We start from the raw sequence: 17,531 nt of genomic DNA, 5'->3' as shown, positions 1-17,531 counted from the left end.
AATACTTTTCTTCATCTCAAATATGAATTGAATTTAAAATACTTCTCAATCTTAAACATTATACAAGTCGAAGTCAAAATCGTCCAAGAACAAGTCGGGGCCAAAATTGTCGTAATATGTTATTACGCACTTTTGTGAACTGCAATTTCACTTCTACTTCTATATTTATGTCGTAACAATTTAAACCCTGCCAAAGACTTGCAAGTCAATTTCAACGAGAACGTGCCTCGTGGTCTCAACCCTACCACAAAGAGGGGCCCAGCAAGATTTGTTCCATCACATGAATATTGGAATTGCGTCTTAAGTCTTCAGGGCCATTCCCGTACTATTATTATTTTTCCAATCCTTGTATGTTCCAAGTTATTGCGTCTAAGTCTTCTTTTTCGGAGTCATATTCCCGTGTTATTCCTTATATATTCGAAGTCATTGCCGTGTTATTCCTCTTGCATTCCTCAGTACGTCGAGTTTTTTCTTCATCTTCCCGTCAATCCGTGTTATTCCTCTTTCATTCCTTTTACGTAAAATATCCATGGATCTTATCTAGAGCATTGAAATCACGAGTTCACTGTTCAGAATTTTACAATAAAAAACGCATTCATTCAATGTTCTTACCAAGATTTCCGAATCCTGCTCAGAGGTAACAATACGCTTTCCTTCAACTGCATTGAGTGGTAAGATTTGAAAGCGCCTTTCTAATCAATGTGTGTCGCTCACTTGATTTTGTGTTAATATCCATCTTCGATTTATTTATTTCGGAGAATCAATATATCTCCACCCAGAGAAACGATTCATGATGGTAATACCACGGCGCAGCGTCCTCCTGATAGCCTTCATCTCCCACTTCATACCACACATTCCTGCCAAATCCAATGAGGATGATCAAGATACCACTTTCATCTTCGACGGATTTAATGGAACCCACTTGATTTTGGAAGCGGATGCTTCAGTCATCGGCTCCAAATCCGTCCTCGCCCTCACAAACCATTCGCATTTCATGCTCGGCCGTGCGCTCTATTCAATTCCCGTGAAGATGAAAAGCAACGAGACGCTTTCCTCCTTTAGCACTACCTTTGTTTTCTCCATGGTGCATCCTCCCTCTGCCGAAGCCGGAAATGGAATAGCCTTCATCATGATGCCTCACACATGTCCCATCGGCGCTCTGCCGTCCCAGTATCTGGGCTTGCTTAACCTCACCAGTAACGGGCAGCCATACAATCACTTATTCGCAGTGGAGTTCGATACGATCACGAGTGTGGAATTCGATGACCCCAACGACAACCACGTGGGTGTAAACATCAACAGCCTCATCTCGGTGCAGACCAAGTCGGCCGGATATTGGAATGGGTGTTGAAATCTAATTTCAACGCAGACCACTAGAAACCGTGAACCAAGCCAGAAACTGTTCACCGGATTTTCTCGGAGCGATTTGCCGACGAAGGAATAATCCGGGAAGGAGCTCCGATACAATTTGGAGCTGACACGTGGTTCAGCCCTGACGTAACGCAACGTCATTTTCTCGGAGGTTAATGTTCAGCACTTGTTGCGTTTCCGATATTGTTGTCCACCGTTGGATGTGCTCCCGTGTTCTCCGCCGTTGATCACCTGGAGCTGCATACGAACCCACATCAATTCAATGTTTTGCGTGGAGTAAATTAAAAGCATGGTTGACCATACCTTTCATTAATGCTTGTCATAAACTTAGGTGAATAATTAAGTTTTTTACATAGGGCACGTAATGCATTTAGTTTTATATATACGGCATATATTTATTTAAGTGTTGACCATATGTAATGTAAAAAAAGGGGCCACGGTAATATAGAGTTTTTACGCATTATGTTTTATATAGCGAGCGAAACATATATGCTTGAGTTTTTGCTCATTGTATTTTTGAAAAGGGAAAACACACAGCAGTGTGTAGAAAAACAAGAACAGGGGTGTGAGTTTTTTTTTTTGGCGATGTAATTTTTTTGTGTTGGCCATAGCGAAAAACCATGTGTGGTTTTGCACAGCAGTGCATAAGGAAAATGGTGGAGCGAATTTTGTAAGTTTGTGTAAGTTTTGCTTTTACAGCAGTATGTAAAATTGTTTTACACCAGTGAATGTGAATGGAGGTTTTACAGCAGTAAATGGAGGTTTTACAGCAGTAAATGTTAATGGGAATTTTTCCAGCAGTGTAAATTCTCATATGGAGACACAGTGAATGTTTTTTTGTTTTAATGAATAGAAATATTTTATGGTGAAATCCTCTGTTCCTCAGTGAATTTTTTTTTAAGTCTTCTGTGTGCACAAAAGATCCTGGAGCAAAAGAAACAGAGCATTGCCTCTGTGTGTTTGAATATTTGGTTTTTGGTATTTTTCCCCATCTAAAAATACCCAACAGTGGTATCAGAGCAGGCTTAGGCTCTTTAAAAAAAGTTAAAGAAGCTGAAGGGAGAAGGTTGTTGCTGCAGCAAAACTTCTCAGGCAGACAGAAGACTCAGACAACAAAGGATTCAGGTATTCTTCATAGCTATCTTGTTTGTTATTGAAGAGACAGTCAATGTTTTAAATACACAGTCAAGGAATGGCCAGCACAAGCACTGGTATGGGTTTGTTTAACACCCAGCTCCCACAGTTTAATGGGAAGAACTATGACTACTGGTCAATAACTATGACAGCTCTGCTTGCTTCCCAAGATTTATGGGAAATAGTTGAAGAAGGCTTTGAAGAACCAGCAGATGAAACTGAGTTCAATGCATTAACTCAAGGAGAGAAGGATCTGCTGAAGAACAATAGGAAGAAAGATTCAAAAGCCCGTGTGTTGCTGTATCTAGCAGTAGACCAGAGTATGTTTCCAAGGTTAGCAGCAGCTAAGACAGCCAATGAAGCATGGCAAACCCTCAAGACAGCCTATCAAGGCATGGAGAGAGTGAAGACAGCAAAGCTACAATTGCTGAGAAAGGATTTTGAGAACTTGAATATGAAGGAGTCAGATAACATTGACTCATTCTTCACTCATGTGATTGGTGTAATCACACAAATGAGAACTCATGGAGAAACCATTGAAGACAGAAGAATTGTGGAGAAAATATTGAGGGTCTTACCCTCAAGGTTTGATGCCATAGTCACCACCATTGAAGAGACAAAGGATCTCTCAAGCTATTCAGTTGATGAGCTGCATGCATCACTGATAACACATGAGCAGAGGTTGAGTAGGAATGAAAACTCATCTCTTGAGCAAGCCTTCAAGACCCAGATGTCCTTTGGAAGAGGTAGAGGTCAAGGCAGAGGAAACAAAAGAGGAAGAGGCAGAAGCCAGAATAGAGGCGGAAGGAACAACTCATCAAATGCACAAGGAAGAGGCAGCAATACAAATCAGAACCAAGGCCAAGGCAGCAACCAACAAGGAGGACAGCATCATGCTCAAGGACAAAGGTATGATAAATCTAATGTTCAATGCTATTATTGCAAAAAGTATGGACATTATGCAAGTGATTGTAGAAAGAAACAACATGATATGAACAGTAGACAAAATGCAAATGTTACAAGAGAAAACAACAGTCAAAATAATGTCCTGTTAGCTTGTAACATGGCTGAAACACATAGTGAAGACATATGGTTTTTAGACTCAGGTTGCAGCAACCATATGACAGGGAATATAGCCCTCTTTTCAGCCTTAAATCAGAATTTGAAATCAGAGGTCACACTAGGAACTGATAGTAAAGTGTCTGTTATGGGAAAAGGAGAAATAAAAATACTTTCAAAGCAAGGAGAAAGGAAAACCATAGCAGATGTATACTATGTCCCCGGAATGAGATGTAATCTCTTGAGTATTGGACAGCTTGTCCATAAGGGCTACAATGTTTTCTTTAAAAATGATGTGTACACCATCATGGACATACCACCCAGCAAAAGATGCATTGCTGAAGTGAAGATGACAAGGAACAGGATGTTCCCTCTCCGGATCAGGGCAGACATGAAAAACAAAGGAGAAATTGCAGCAGTCACCCAAGAGGCCTTCCAAAGCGTGCCAAAGGATGAAAATTGGTTGTGGCACTTGAGATTTGGGCATCTCAATTTTGGAGGTCTAAATTTGTTGAGTAGAAAAGGAATGGTAAGAGGATTACCATTGATAGAGAAACCGGACAGCCTATGTGAAGGCTGCATTTTGGGAAAACAACATAGAGAAAGTTTTCCATCAGGGAAGAGTATAAGGGCAAAGACACCCTTAGAGATTATCCACTCAGATTTGTGTGGACCAATGCAAGCTCCATCATTAGCAGGCAGCCTATATTTCTTGACATTCATTGATGATTTTACAAGAAAGACTTGGATATATTTCCTCAAGAACAAAAGTGAAGTTTTTGAGAAATTCCAAAACTTCAAAGCATTTGTTGAAAACCAAAGCGGGCTGCACATTAAAGTTTTGAGAACTGATAGAGGAGGTGAATATATCTCCAAGGAATTCCTAAGATTTTGTAGAGAAAATGGAATACATAAACAGTTTACAGCAAGGTACACTCCACAGCAAAATGGAGTTGCTGAAAGGAAGAACAGAACCATCATGGAGATGGCAAGGAGCATGTTGAAGGCAAAGCATTTGCCAAATGAGTATTGGGCTGAAGCTGTACATTGTGCAGTTTATATATTGAACAGGTGTCCTACAAAAGCAGTCATGAACAAAGTGCCAGAAGAGGCATGGAGTGGGAGAAAGCAAGGAGTCACCCACATGAGAGTTTTTGGGTGTGTGGGCTATGCACACATACCAGATCAGCTAAGGAGGAAGTTGGACAGCAAAGGGGAGAAATGCATCTTCATTGGATACAGTGATGAATCCAAAGCCTACAGGCTGTACATTCCATCTACCAAGAAGTTCTTTGTCAGCAGGGATGTTCAATTCATAGAAGAGGAAGCTTGGGATGGAAGCATAGAGAAAACAGTCAATGTCAAGAACTGTTTGTCTCATGATGAAGATGAAGAGGAGGTGGCTGAAATGAATCCCCAAACAACAGCGCCAACACAAGGACAGCAAGGTACACCATTGAGGATCAATGAGAGTGCTTCTCCAAGCACACCACAAGGAGGAAATTCAAGTGCATCTTCAAGCACTTGCACACCAAGTGAACGAGGTAAGAAGTTTAGAAACCTAAGTGAAATTTATGAAGAAGGAATGAATTCCTTATTTGCCTTGTATTGTCATGTTGATGATCCTATTCATTTTGAAGAAGCAATTAAAGATAGGAAATTGATAGAAGCTATGGATGAGGAGATGAATGCCATAGAGAGAAACAAAACATGGGATTTGGTTGAGCTACCAAAAGGCAAAGAAGTCATTGGTGTGAAATGGGTCTACAAGACCAAGAGCAATGCTGAAGGCAAGATTGAAAGGCATAAAGCAAGGCTGGTTGTCAAGGGGTACAAGCAGCAGTATGGAAGAGATTATGAGGAGACTTTCGCCCCGGTTGCAAGAATGGAAACCGTGAGAGCAGTGTTGTCCATGGCAGCACAAAACAAATGGAAAGTCTACCAAATGGACGTGAAATCAACATTCCTAAATGGAGTGTTAATGGAAGAGGTTTATGTTGAACAGCCTCTCGGCTATGAGAAGAAAGGTGAAGAGCACAAAGTGTGCAAATTGAAGAAAGCTCTTTATGGGCTGAAGCAAGCGCCAAGAGCATGGTACAGCAGGATAGATTCATATCTATTGGATAATGAATTCGACAAGTGTGAAGGAGAACCCACAGTCTACATCAAAGAAAAGGATGGTAAGATTTTGATTGTGGTCTTATATGTTGATGATGTTATTTTCACAGGTAATGATGATCAACTCATTAAGAATTTTAAATCAGTCATGAAGGATGAATTTGAAATGACTGACATGGGTTTCTTGAGATACTTCTTAGGCATAGAAGTAGATCAAAATGAAAAAGGAATTTTTATATCTCAAGCAAGATATGTAAATCAAATTTTGAGCAGATTTAAGATGGAAGAATGCAAGGCAGCCATCACTCCCACAGTAATGGGATTAAAGCTCAGCAGAGAGGACAGCAGCAAGGATTTTGATCCTAGTTTGTACAAGAGTATTGTAGGCAGCCTCATGTACTTAACAGCTACTAGGCCTGATTTAATGTATGCTGTTAGTTTAATTTCCAGGTTCATGGAGAGGCCGAAGGAGGCACATTGGCAGGCAGCAAAGAGAATTTTGAGGTATGTCAAAGGTACCAAAATGTTTGGAATTTTATATCATGCCTCAGAACATTCAGATTTGGTTGGATACACAGATAGCGATTGGGCTGGAAGTGTAGATGATCGGAAGAGCACTTCCGGTTATGTTTTTCATATGAGTTCAGGAGCCATTTCATGGGCTTCTAAGAAGCAGTCCATTGTAGCATTATCTACAGCAGAGGCTGAATATGTGGCAGCGACAGCAGCAGCTTGTCAGGCAGTGTGGATGAGAAGAATGTTGAGAAGCTTAGGCCAAGAGCAGGCAAAAGCGACAGTGATCTTTTGTGACAATAGCTCAGCTATTGCATTGTCAAAGAATTCAGTGTTTCATAAGAGAACGAAACACATTGATACAAGGTTTCACTACATCAGAGAATTAGTGAACAATGGAGAAATTGTCTTGGAACATTGCAGGACTCAAGAACAGGTTGCGGACATCTTGACAAAGCCACTTGATCAGAAGAGCTTTGAATTTTTGAGAAAGTGTCTGGGTATGACTGAATGCCCAGCTGTTGAAATTAAAGGGGAGTGTTGAAATCTAATTTCAACGCAGACCACCAGAAACCGTGAACCAAGCCAGAAACCGTTCACCGGATTTTCTCGGAGCGATTTGCCGACGAAGGAATAATCCGGGAAGGAGCTCCGATACAATTTGGAGCTGACACGTGGTTCAGCCCTGACGTAACGCAACGTCATTTTCTCAGAGGTTAATGTTCAACACTTGTTGCGTTTCCGATATTGTTGTCCACCGTTGGATGTGCTCCCGTGTTCTCCGCCGTTGATCACCTGGAGCTGCATACGAACCCACATCAATTCAATGTTTTGCGTGGAGTAAATTAAAAGCATGGTTGACCATACCTTTCATTAATGCTTGTCATAAACTTAGGTGAATAATTAAGTTTTTTACATAGGGCACGTAATGCATTTAGTTTTATATATACGGCATATATTTATTTAAGTGTTGACCATATGTAATGTAAAAAAAGGGGCCACGGTAATATAGAGTTTTTACGCATTATGTTTTATATAGCGAGCGAAACATATATGCTTGAGTTTTTGCTCATTGTATTTTTGAAAAGGGAAAACACACAGCAGTGTGTAGAAAAACAAGAACAGGGGTGTGAGTTTTTTTTTTTGGCGATGTAATTTTTTTGTGTTGGCCATAGCGAAAAACCATGTGTGGTTTTGCACAGCAGTGCATAAGGAAAATGGTGGAGCGAATTTTGTAAGTTTGTGTAAGTTTTGCTTTTACAGCAGTATGTAAAATTGTTTTACACCAGTGAATGTGAATGGAGGTTTTACAGCAGTAAATGGAGGTTTTACAGCAGTAAATGTTAATGGGAATTTTTCCAGCAGTGTAAATTCTCATATGGAGACACAGTGAATGTTTTTTTGTTTTAATGAATAGAAATATTTTATGGTGAAATCCTCTGTTCCTCAGTGAATTTTTTTTTAAGTCTTCTGTGTGCGCAAAAGATCCTGGAGCAAAAGAAACAGAGCATTGCCTCTGTGTGTTTGAATATTTGGTTTTTGGTATTTTTCCCCATCAAAAATACCCAACAATGGGGAGGACAGCTTCCATGGATTGAGCCTCAAGAGTGGACAGAACATACAGGTCTGGATCGATTACAATCATCCTCAACGCCGCCTTAACGTTAGCATCATGTTGGCCGGCTCACCGAGACCGCAAAAGCCGCTGATATCTCTGAAAATCGATCTCAGCAACATTCTGCAAGAGAAAATGTTCGTTGGCTTTGCGGCGTCCACGGGGAACTTTATGGAAGATCATTACATTCTAGCGTGGAGCTTCACCACCCAAGGCATGGCGCCGCCACTCAGTCTATCGCGTCTCCCTTGTTTTGCTAACATGTATTCCAAACGTCCGGGCCGGGGAATCATAGCCAGCGTCACCGTGGCCACCCTGCTTCTATTATCGCTGGCAGTTGCAGCCATGTTTTTCATAAGAGCGAAGTATGGAGAAAGGGTGGAAGAATGGGAGATGGAGTACTGGCCGCATAGACTCACTTACAAGGAATTGAGCATCGCCACTAGTGGGTTCCGGGACGAAAACATTTTGGGGCAAGGGGGTTTCGGGAAAGTATATAAGGGCGTTCTCCCCAGCAGCGGCCAAGCGGTCGCAGTGAAGTGCATAACGAAAGAGCTCGCCGAGGGAATGAAGTGTTTCGTTTCAGAGATCTCGAGCATGGGTCGCCTACAGCACCGGAACCTGGTTCATCTCCGGGGTTGGTGCCGGAGGCAGAAGCAATTATTCATCGTTTATGACTACATGCCCAATGGCAGCCTGGATAAACTCATCCCTGGGAATTCTACAACAGTCCTGCCGTGGCATCGGCGATACGTGATTCTGAAGGGCGTGGCCGCTGGGATTCTGTATCTGCACGAGCAATGGGAGAAGAGGGTCATCCACAGAGACATCAAGTCGAGCAACGTGCTGCTGGATTCAGAGCTCAATGGGCGGCTGGGAGACTTTGGCCTCGCTCGGCTGTATGATCACAGTGAGAATTCGCAGACTACTCATATTGTGGGAACGTTGGGGTACATAGCACCGGAGCTGATACACACGGGGAAGGCTACGCCGAGCTCTGACGTATTCAGCTTCGGGATTCTGATGTTGGAGGTGGCTTGCGGGAGGAGGCCCGTGGATCCGTTGAAGGACGCGGAGCAGATGATTTTGGTGGAGTGGGCGTGGGGACTTTACGAGGAGGGGAGGCTGCTGGAGGCATCGGATCCAAAGCTGGAGAAGGATGGATATGATGTGTGCGAGATGGAGAAGGTGCTGAAGTTGGGGTTGTTGTGTTCTCACCCAGATCCGGAGAGCAGGCTGGGCATGCGCCATATTTGCCAAATACTAGAAGGCGAAGCTCCTCTTCCTGACATCCGCAAAGCTTCTTTCAACGCGAGTCGTAATTCCAGAGGTTGCTTTAAATATATAGGCGATAAGTCTGCGGAGGAAACGTCCAGCAGAAGCCGTTCAGAAAGAATACTCAGTTACACTTTCAATAATCCTCGAAATCCTTCGAGGTCAAATTAATAGGTGTGATCACCGGTAAGCTTTTACAGGGGTGATAGGTTCCACCCAATAATGGAAGTTTATTCCATGCCCATATAGACCTGGTTAGTGGGATGATAGGTTCCACCCAATACTGGAAGTTTATTCGATGCCCGTATAGACCTGGTTAGTTTGGTGACGGGGATGCAAGGAGTAGGATTATCCATGACCAAATGATACAGTACTTTTATTTACTTTGTTGTAGGATCCATTTGCACATTGATATCTCTTCCCACCATATATGTAAACACATATTTCATGTGAGTGCGAGTATAAAATAAACAGCCTTTACGAGTTATACTCTTGGTTTTTTTTAATATTATGTTTTCTTTTCTGGTATCTTAATCTATTACAACCTCGGAGTTCCCTAGTACTTGTAGATGATTAAAACCATGAGATGCGTGAAAATGTAATAAAATAAACCGTGTAGAGAATTATACCTTTATATTGGAGCCATACTTGGGTGTGTACTTAATGTGGAAGTAATGGTTTTGGTTGAGAAAGAAAACAACTTCAATTACATATTTCGTTGGATGCCCCTGACTAGCCTGGTCTAAAAACCCCAAGAAGTATTAAAATCAAGAATGGGCATAACATGAACCCTATTCTTTTACCTTTTGGGTGAGCATCTCATTCCTTCATGAGCTTCTCCATTAGCTCATTAATTACCTCAACAAAAATTAGTTTATCTTGAAAAAATGCCATGTTGCATTCACACCAATGAAAGTAAAAAAGTTAGCAAGGGAAAGAGCCTTAGCTTCTTATCTCTACATCCATCAACCATGATTGGGCACTCCAGTCCAAATCGTTACCATTCCAAATAGCCTTTGGCTTAAATTTAAGTGCTAACGAGCTCTAGGTTAGGCTAGGATAAGAACATGATATAAAAAGATGACTAAATGGTTTCTCCTCCTACCTACACAAACAACATTTGTCGGTACCTGACCATCCTCTCTTTATCCCATTATCCTAAGTTAGAAGCTTATTACTAAGTGCAAGTTACATAACAATTTTGGATTTTAACAAGCCATGCAACTTCCATATGTGCTCCCACCACCAATTTTGTTGACCTTGTACATTTTCCTCCACAAGAACCTTGTATCTTGGCTTGGCTATGTAGTCAGTTGAAATGGAATTTTTAGACCATACTAGGACATCTTGGTCCTATTCACTTAATTTGATGTGGTTCAACCATAGAAGGCTCACACAATTATGTCAATATTCTGCAAGAGATCCTATTAAATATAAATCTTCCTCTAATTTCCAATTACATCTACCGAAATTGTGACCCCTTCATTCCGAGCATCTCACCATGAGAAAATACTTTATTCATGAAGTTGATCCACTAATTCCTTAGAAAACTTGAAATGATTTCCTACACCTACCCAAGGATCCTTCTTGATTCTTACGTTACTACTATCACCTATCTTTTGTACTTCCTGCCTTTTGACAACAAGAAAAGCCTCCAATAGAGATTTCCATACCACAAAGCCATTTTTGGTTGATTTTTGAGGGCTTCGAAACCATTCATCAAAGGAGGATCCTTCCATATACTTTTACCTCATTATACTACCCCAAAGAGAAGTATTATATCTAAGCATCTAGATATTTTTACCTACAAGAGTTGTGTTAAATTGAGTTTGGTTCTCAATTCCCCATCCTCCCAAGCATTTTGGTTGAGCCAACATCGACCACTTAACTGAGGGAATGCCTCCTTGCTCCCATCCTCTATACCATAAGAAAGTGAAAGCTCTTTTTCTAAATCCTTACTAGAATGCCTTTTGGAATCTTGGTTATGGATTTCAAAAAAGCATGAATGGTTTGAAGAATAAATTTTAAGAGAACCAACCTTCCTCCTCTAGAAATTCGTTGATTGACCCACAAAGAGATTTGACCCTTGACCTTCTCAACCATCCATAACCATTCCTTATAGTTGCAAGAGTTTAGCTTTAAGTGAAATCAAAGATATTTGAAATCTTCATCAATACTATGTTTGGAAAATGGTAGAGTTTCATTGAGCGGTATTAATTGATCCTCCTCTAGAAAATAAAAGTCTTACACATCAAGTTTTCCAATTTGTCTCCATCCTTGTTGCTTCACAGAATAGGTTCAGAATACATAATACCCTAAAATTCCTAAGTTGATCCTACACCAAAGTGTAGAACATCATCAATAAACAATAAACATAAATTCTAAGGGAGTGATATTTAATCCATTTATCTTGTCGTTGTTCCTAACATTGATAATCAAGTTACTCAATCCTTCTCCTATTAGAACGAGCAGAGAGGGGCGAATGGGGAATCACTGCATTAGCCCTCTAGTGGCCTCGAAGAAACCAAAGGACAATCTATTTATAAGAGCAATGAAATTAGCTAATTGGGCACAACCCAATATCTAATTCACCAATGCTAGACTTATTCACATTTGGATTAGAATAAGTTTGATAAAGGTTCCTATAATCTTATCATAAGCTTTGTAAAGGTCTAGTTTCATATTCACAGAGGGAATTTCTAAAGATTTGATACAGTGAAGAGCTTCTTGGGCTATAGAAACAACATCATAGATTTAATGCTTGAATATAAAGCCAAATTGTTCCTCCAAGATGGCAGCATCAAGAATAGGCTTCAAACGATTTGTTATGATTTTGGATACCACCTTATACACCACATTGTAGCATGAAAATGACCTAAAATCATCAAAGGTTTACTATTTTTTCTTCTTTGGAATAATGTGAAGAAATGTGGAGTTTACAATGCCTAGAATTTTCCCTCTCTTCTTATATTCTTGAACCATTTTAAGAAGATCCGATTTTAGGAGCTTATAATAGCCGAAAATTAATTCCATAATAAACCCATCATGGCCTAGGTTCTTGCCTCTCTTCATGGATAAACGAGTATATTGAATATTCTTCTTTGATATCTCTACTTGCATAGACTCATTCATTGTTTCATTGATCACCTTTGGAAAAATCCTAAGCATAGTAAGTATCTCTTTGATGAGACATCCTATTGGGTCTTGGAATATGTAAGTGAAATTAACTCTACCTACATCATCTTTCTCTTCAGAATTATCTCTCTCTCCATATTTCTTAGAAATTTCTCAAATGGTGTATCTAATCATTCAAAAGGAAGCATAGTTATGGAAAAAACTTGTGTTCTTGTCCAACTAGTCAACCATGTAGCTTTACACTTCAATCTCCACTTATCCTCTTAAATGGCTAATATCTAATGTCACTTGATTGTTAGAAGTTTTAATATCTCCACCTCCTCATCTAAAAATATACATGTTGCATTCGAGGTATCGATGGAGGAAACTTTGAGCTTGGTCTCCTTGAGGAATGCATCATATTTTTTACTAAAAATTTCATCCGAGTTATTCGTAACCTCCTTGATCATATGTAAAATTTCTTAGAACTATTGTATTTACAAAAAACCTATGTTATTTGATGGATTCTTCGAAACTAAGACAACTAGCTCCCTGTAATCTTCCTCTACTAACCAAACATGGTTGAAATTCAATGGAGAGGGGGATTTATTGTCCTTGGGGTTGAGCTTAAATTGGATGGGCATATGATCTCACAAACCCCCAAGACCAACTTGAGACCTCAATTTCTATGGACCACCATGTAAAGCTTTTGAGACTAAGAACATGTCTAATCACTTTGGCACACTTTCCTCTCTCTTCCTCCTATTCCTCTAGGTAGGCACAATTTTGGGTAATTCTAGGTCCACCACATGGAGCAATTCTATAAGATGTGAGAAAAACCCTTTAAGAGCATCTTGATGTGGGTGATATCCAAAAATATCTCTTTAGAAAAGGGTGACATTTAGCACTGCCCCATATATATATATATATATCTATATTCCCCTATGAGAAACCGAGATGAAGCCATATTTTTCGTAGAAAGGTTTATTGTTGCATACAACCCATAAAAATTAACAATTTTGAAAGATGAATCATAATATATGGATTGTACCTCTATTATAATTGTTGAGTTTTTCATGACAGATGATAAAATCTTAATATTTGGACCACATTGCATGATAAGTCCCCTTGATAGATCGTTAGAACCCAATGCGAGAAAGGGCCACTATTTTAAATAAGAATAAAGAGATTCTACCACCTTTGACCCTAAGCACATTGTAAAATGTAAGAGAATGACGTCGAGAGAATAATCCTTCAACATCCTTTTAAGGACTAATACCTTAGGGCCACCTCCAACCCCATGGATATTGAATGACAATGAGATAATGGGAGACCCGAAAAGTGGGCATTCCCTACTCTAAGGGCCCTCATAATGGTGGATTTCTTGCCCACCCTTATATCCTTTTTCACTTATATCTAGGTCAGGGAAAAATGGGATTTCCTTATGACTTGATAAGCCATAGATGATTCCAAATCTATTCCCTTATCAAAAGCATCAATGTCCTTTGACTTCACACAAGAATGGAGAAAATACCTAAATACATGGGGGAAGCTCTCCAAGTTTTTCCCTTCTAAATATAAAGAGTCATTGTGTGATACTACACTAATCTTACTCTTCCCCATGGAGATTCATTGACAGAGGGTCATAATACGAGGAAGGGCATGCTCAGGTATCATAAATGAGGGAATCGAGAGAGGGAGAATTTTTAGCTACAAGGAGGTCAATTTAAATGCATGCATGGATAGGGGTGGGAATTCACATCACCTTCATCTAACAAAATCATAAAAATAGTCTCATTGAAGAACCCTACATTCCCATCAAAAGGAACATAAGGGATATACTTCTTACTAGCAGGAGAAGTTTGTTGTGACTCCTTAAGTTTCTCCTTTACTTCCTTGGGCTACCTAGCAACTTGGGTTCCTTCCATCCACTATGTGACTTACCATTTAGTATTCATTCAGCTAATCAAAATTTAGCTCCATGTCCTTGAACTCCTTAGCTTTCTAGATCTTTCAAAATAGGAGTTTTAGTCTTGAAGGGAAATGACAAAGCAAGAGTATAACCTACTATATCAAAGTTAAAGAAGTAGAATTGAGTCTTCTAGTAATCAATTCATTGCATCCATTAGAAATATGTGAATACTAATTCCACTTCCGCAAGTGGAGCTTCCTTTGTGTCAACCTCGATCTACACCTAGGCCCATATCCTATCCAACTTATAACCTCAAACTCCTCCAAGAAAAAAAACATGTGAATTTTTCAACCCGTGGTTTCCAATATTTCTTCTTACCATAAGTTCATTAGAAACACTATTAGAATCACATAGACTAGCATGGAGATGATAGGTTCTCTCCTAGGATCAAAATTCAATTTCCATTCCTTCATAAGGAGGCTAGTAGGGCAACAACTCCAATACCTTTGTAAAATTGTTTGGGTCCTCTATTTACTTGAAAAACGAATAGATCCACCCCAGAATAGGAGGTGGAATGATAGGAAACATCCTAAACTAGGAATCTAAGAGGATTTTAACCATTGTATCATACTTTCCACCCCGTAAAAAAAAATCCAAATAAAAATTTAACCTTTGTCTTCCCCACCAAATTCAGTATGGATTCTACCTATACATTCTCATCGACTACCATTTTCATAGTCCCTTTCTGGCCTTCGATACACATAGGCTTTCCATGCACTGAATTAGAAGGGATGGTATTTTCTCTATCAACAATGTGAGTGGGGATGGAATGCAACTAACTTTGTGAAGTATCATCTTCGTCCACCAACTTTCAATTAGCTATGGGTAGGAGTTATGGGTCCTTTCAACACCCGCTTGTAGGTTTAATTGCATTAATGTTGCTCTATTCACAAAATCCAACAACCTACATGTATTGGAAGCCTCACTTGGATCCCACCACATCACTTGCTCCCATGCCATCATTTAGCTCTAAAACTGACTCGACTTTCCTTATATCCAATGCCCTTTGATCCTTATTTTGGTCAATAAAATCTCAATCATAGCAAAATATCCTCTTTGAATCAATTATGTCCTCACTAAATTTAGTTGCTACACCTCCATTTTATATGCCATAAAGTCTAATGGAGTGTATATAGGCCTATAGGCCAATGACCCTCCTACTATGGTTAGACCTTAGGTTTGATTGGCTTAGGCTACAGAGCCATCCACATTCACCAAAACCCAAGCACTCTCCCTAAGTATAAATTTTATTATATCTATGCAACATTATTATATTGTTAAGGTTGTTTTTAAATAGAGAAGGTAAAGTTGTATTCGGTAAGTGTTACAAAATAATGAAAGTTAAAAGTATTTTTTATATTACTTTAAAAAGTTAAAATTTATTTTAGCTTAATATTTTAAAATTTATAGAAACATCTAAAATCTAAGAGTGGTTTCAAGTGAAACATAAAAAAATCTAGTTGTGTTAAACCATATAGGTAAACATATAAATTATCACATTTTAGTGAGAATTTTGTAAACTAAAACCATACTTGATGAAGTTGTTAATGTTTAAATAATGTCATTGTGTCGATGTTCCTATAACCCACCAACATGCAAGGAATTCTCTATGATGTGAATTCCTAATTAGAATTCACATTGTTTGGGGTAGGAACCCTTTCGGAAATAAGGCCCCACTACCATTTTTCTTAAAGATTTTCCTTTAGTGCGATGGTTAGCACAAGAGAGTAATATACATGTACTTTTGAATGAAAAAGTGATTATGCCTTGTGGAATGTTCAGTTGCAAAATGTATCAAGGTTATTTCACTTTGGGGAAACGAAAGTAAGCCTTTAAGAGAAGAGTAGTAGTACTAATCTAATAAAGACACATGAACATATATATGAAATCACTATTCATCAACTAGCGAAATAGTTCATATAGAAGTAATGATCATTGAAAAAAGTACAACACACCTTCATGGAAAACAATTTTTAATGCATTATAATTGTGATTCATGGAAAACAATCTTTATATTAAATCTGTTGAATTTTTATATAAATTATTGTGTTATAATTTTACACCAATAAGTATTTTCTTTGTCAAATTGGGGTGGGAAAACATTGTTCATCCCAGCGAACCTAAACCTTTCATTTTCTTGGTTTAGTCAAATAAAAACATGGAAAAAGGTGAGTGGAGGTCGTTTTGTGTACTTCATGCCACCACCGAGTTCTAGCCATTTACCCCATGACACCTTTGTAGCGCCCCGGGACGACTGCCTGGTCTACCACTGTAGCGCCCCGAGACAACTGCCTGGTCCAAACGGACAATGAAATCAAGAACTACTGGAACTTGACCAAGAAGTTGTCAAGCAAGGAATCTCAAAAAAACGATTTCCCAAAATCTTAGTAAAAGCTCGAAATCTCTTGTTCTTCTTGTTCCTGTCCAAAATCGTGTGTTCAAAGCCACTACAGTGAAAATAACATGGGTCGTGAGACATACACAAATTATAAGACCAAACGCCTCTAATGGTGATGGTTGTAGTAGTTTTATACTAGGTGAAGCCTTCAAATTGTATAATGTTGAAAACAAAAAAAAAATCTCATTGCATGGCATACTTGTGAACGATTCCATTACAAATGAACAATATGAGCGAAATTCTTTTGCAACGTCCAATAACCTTGTGTAGACTGAACTACAAACTGTAACTCTTCTATGCTAAATTTTGGGAACCACCAATCTCCTTGTTCTGATCATTTTGAAGGAGATGAAACTAATCTAGCATAGAGTTTATTGTATTTGAACGATTTATCTTCTCCAAACTGCAATCTGTTCCCTTCCTTGTCTGAGTACTGTTCAATACACTTTGCATCGGAAGAGCTATACAGGGGACCGGTTGCATTCTTGCATTTCCTGAAGAGACAAATGGGTTTGAATATATGTGTTGTGATCAAAACAATATGCAACGTGTTAGCAGTTTTAGTGTGGATCAAAAAATGGAAGAATTTTACAAAAGCTCACAACATGCAGATTGGATCCGTGAACTTGATTTCTTAGAGAACTCAAGTGCACAACCACCGATCTATCTACGGGATGAATCTGAAGACGAATGGGAGGAAAGGTATATAGGAAAACTTGCCTAGAGAGGCCATGTACAAATATAATTGATACTTCTTCATTAGGAAGGTAATAAAAGAATGTTCAATAAACTTGTTGTGATTTGCACAAATTGCATTTATGTCTCTGTGGGTTTCCATCAAAAGATTTATGGTACATCAAAGTTCGAAACAATGAATATCGCGGGGTTTAAGGCGCTTTTAATTTTATTTTAACATTATAACTGAATCGTTTGGGTACAATTTAAGAATTTCTTAATTATTC

The 17,531-nt window shown here is 39.1% G+C and overlaps 2 pseudogenes; both read left to right on the top strand.

Annotated features, from left to right (window-relative positions):
* Positions 1 to 655: 655 nt before the first annotated feature.
* LOC149160462 (L-type lectin-domain containing receptor kinase IV.2 pseudogene) lies at positions 656 to 9,275 on the top strand (annotated as a pseudogene).
* Positions 9,276 to 16,329: 7,054 nt separating this feature from the next.
* LOC149160461 (uncharacterized) lies at positions 16,330 to 17,314 on the top strand (annotated as a pseudogene).
* The last annotated feature ends 217 nt before the right edge of the window (positions 17,315 to 17,531 follow it).

This window comes from Pinus tabuliformis, chromosome 5_2 (assembly GCF_031772625.1).
Source record: "Pinus tabuliformis cultivar Carrire ecotype Pingquan chromosome 5_2, CPIR1, whole genome shotgun sequence".
NCBI lineage: Eukaryota > Viridiplantae > Streptophyta > Pinopsida > Pinales > Pinaceae > Pinus > Pinus tabuliformis.
Note: the sequence above shows the minus strand (reverse complement) of the source record. Positions and strands in the feature narration are given on the sequence as shown.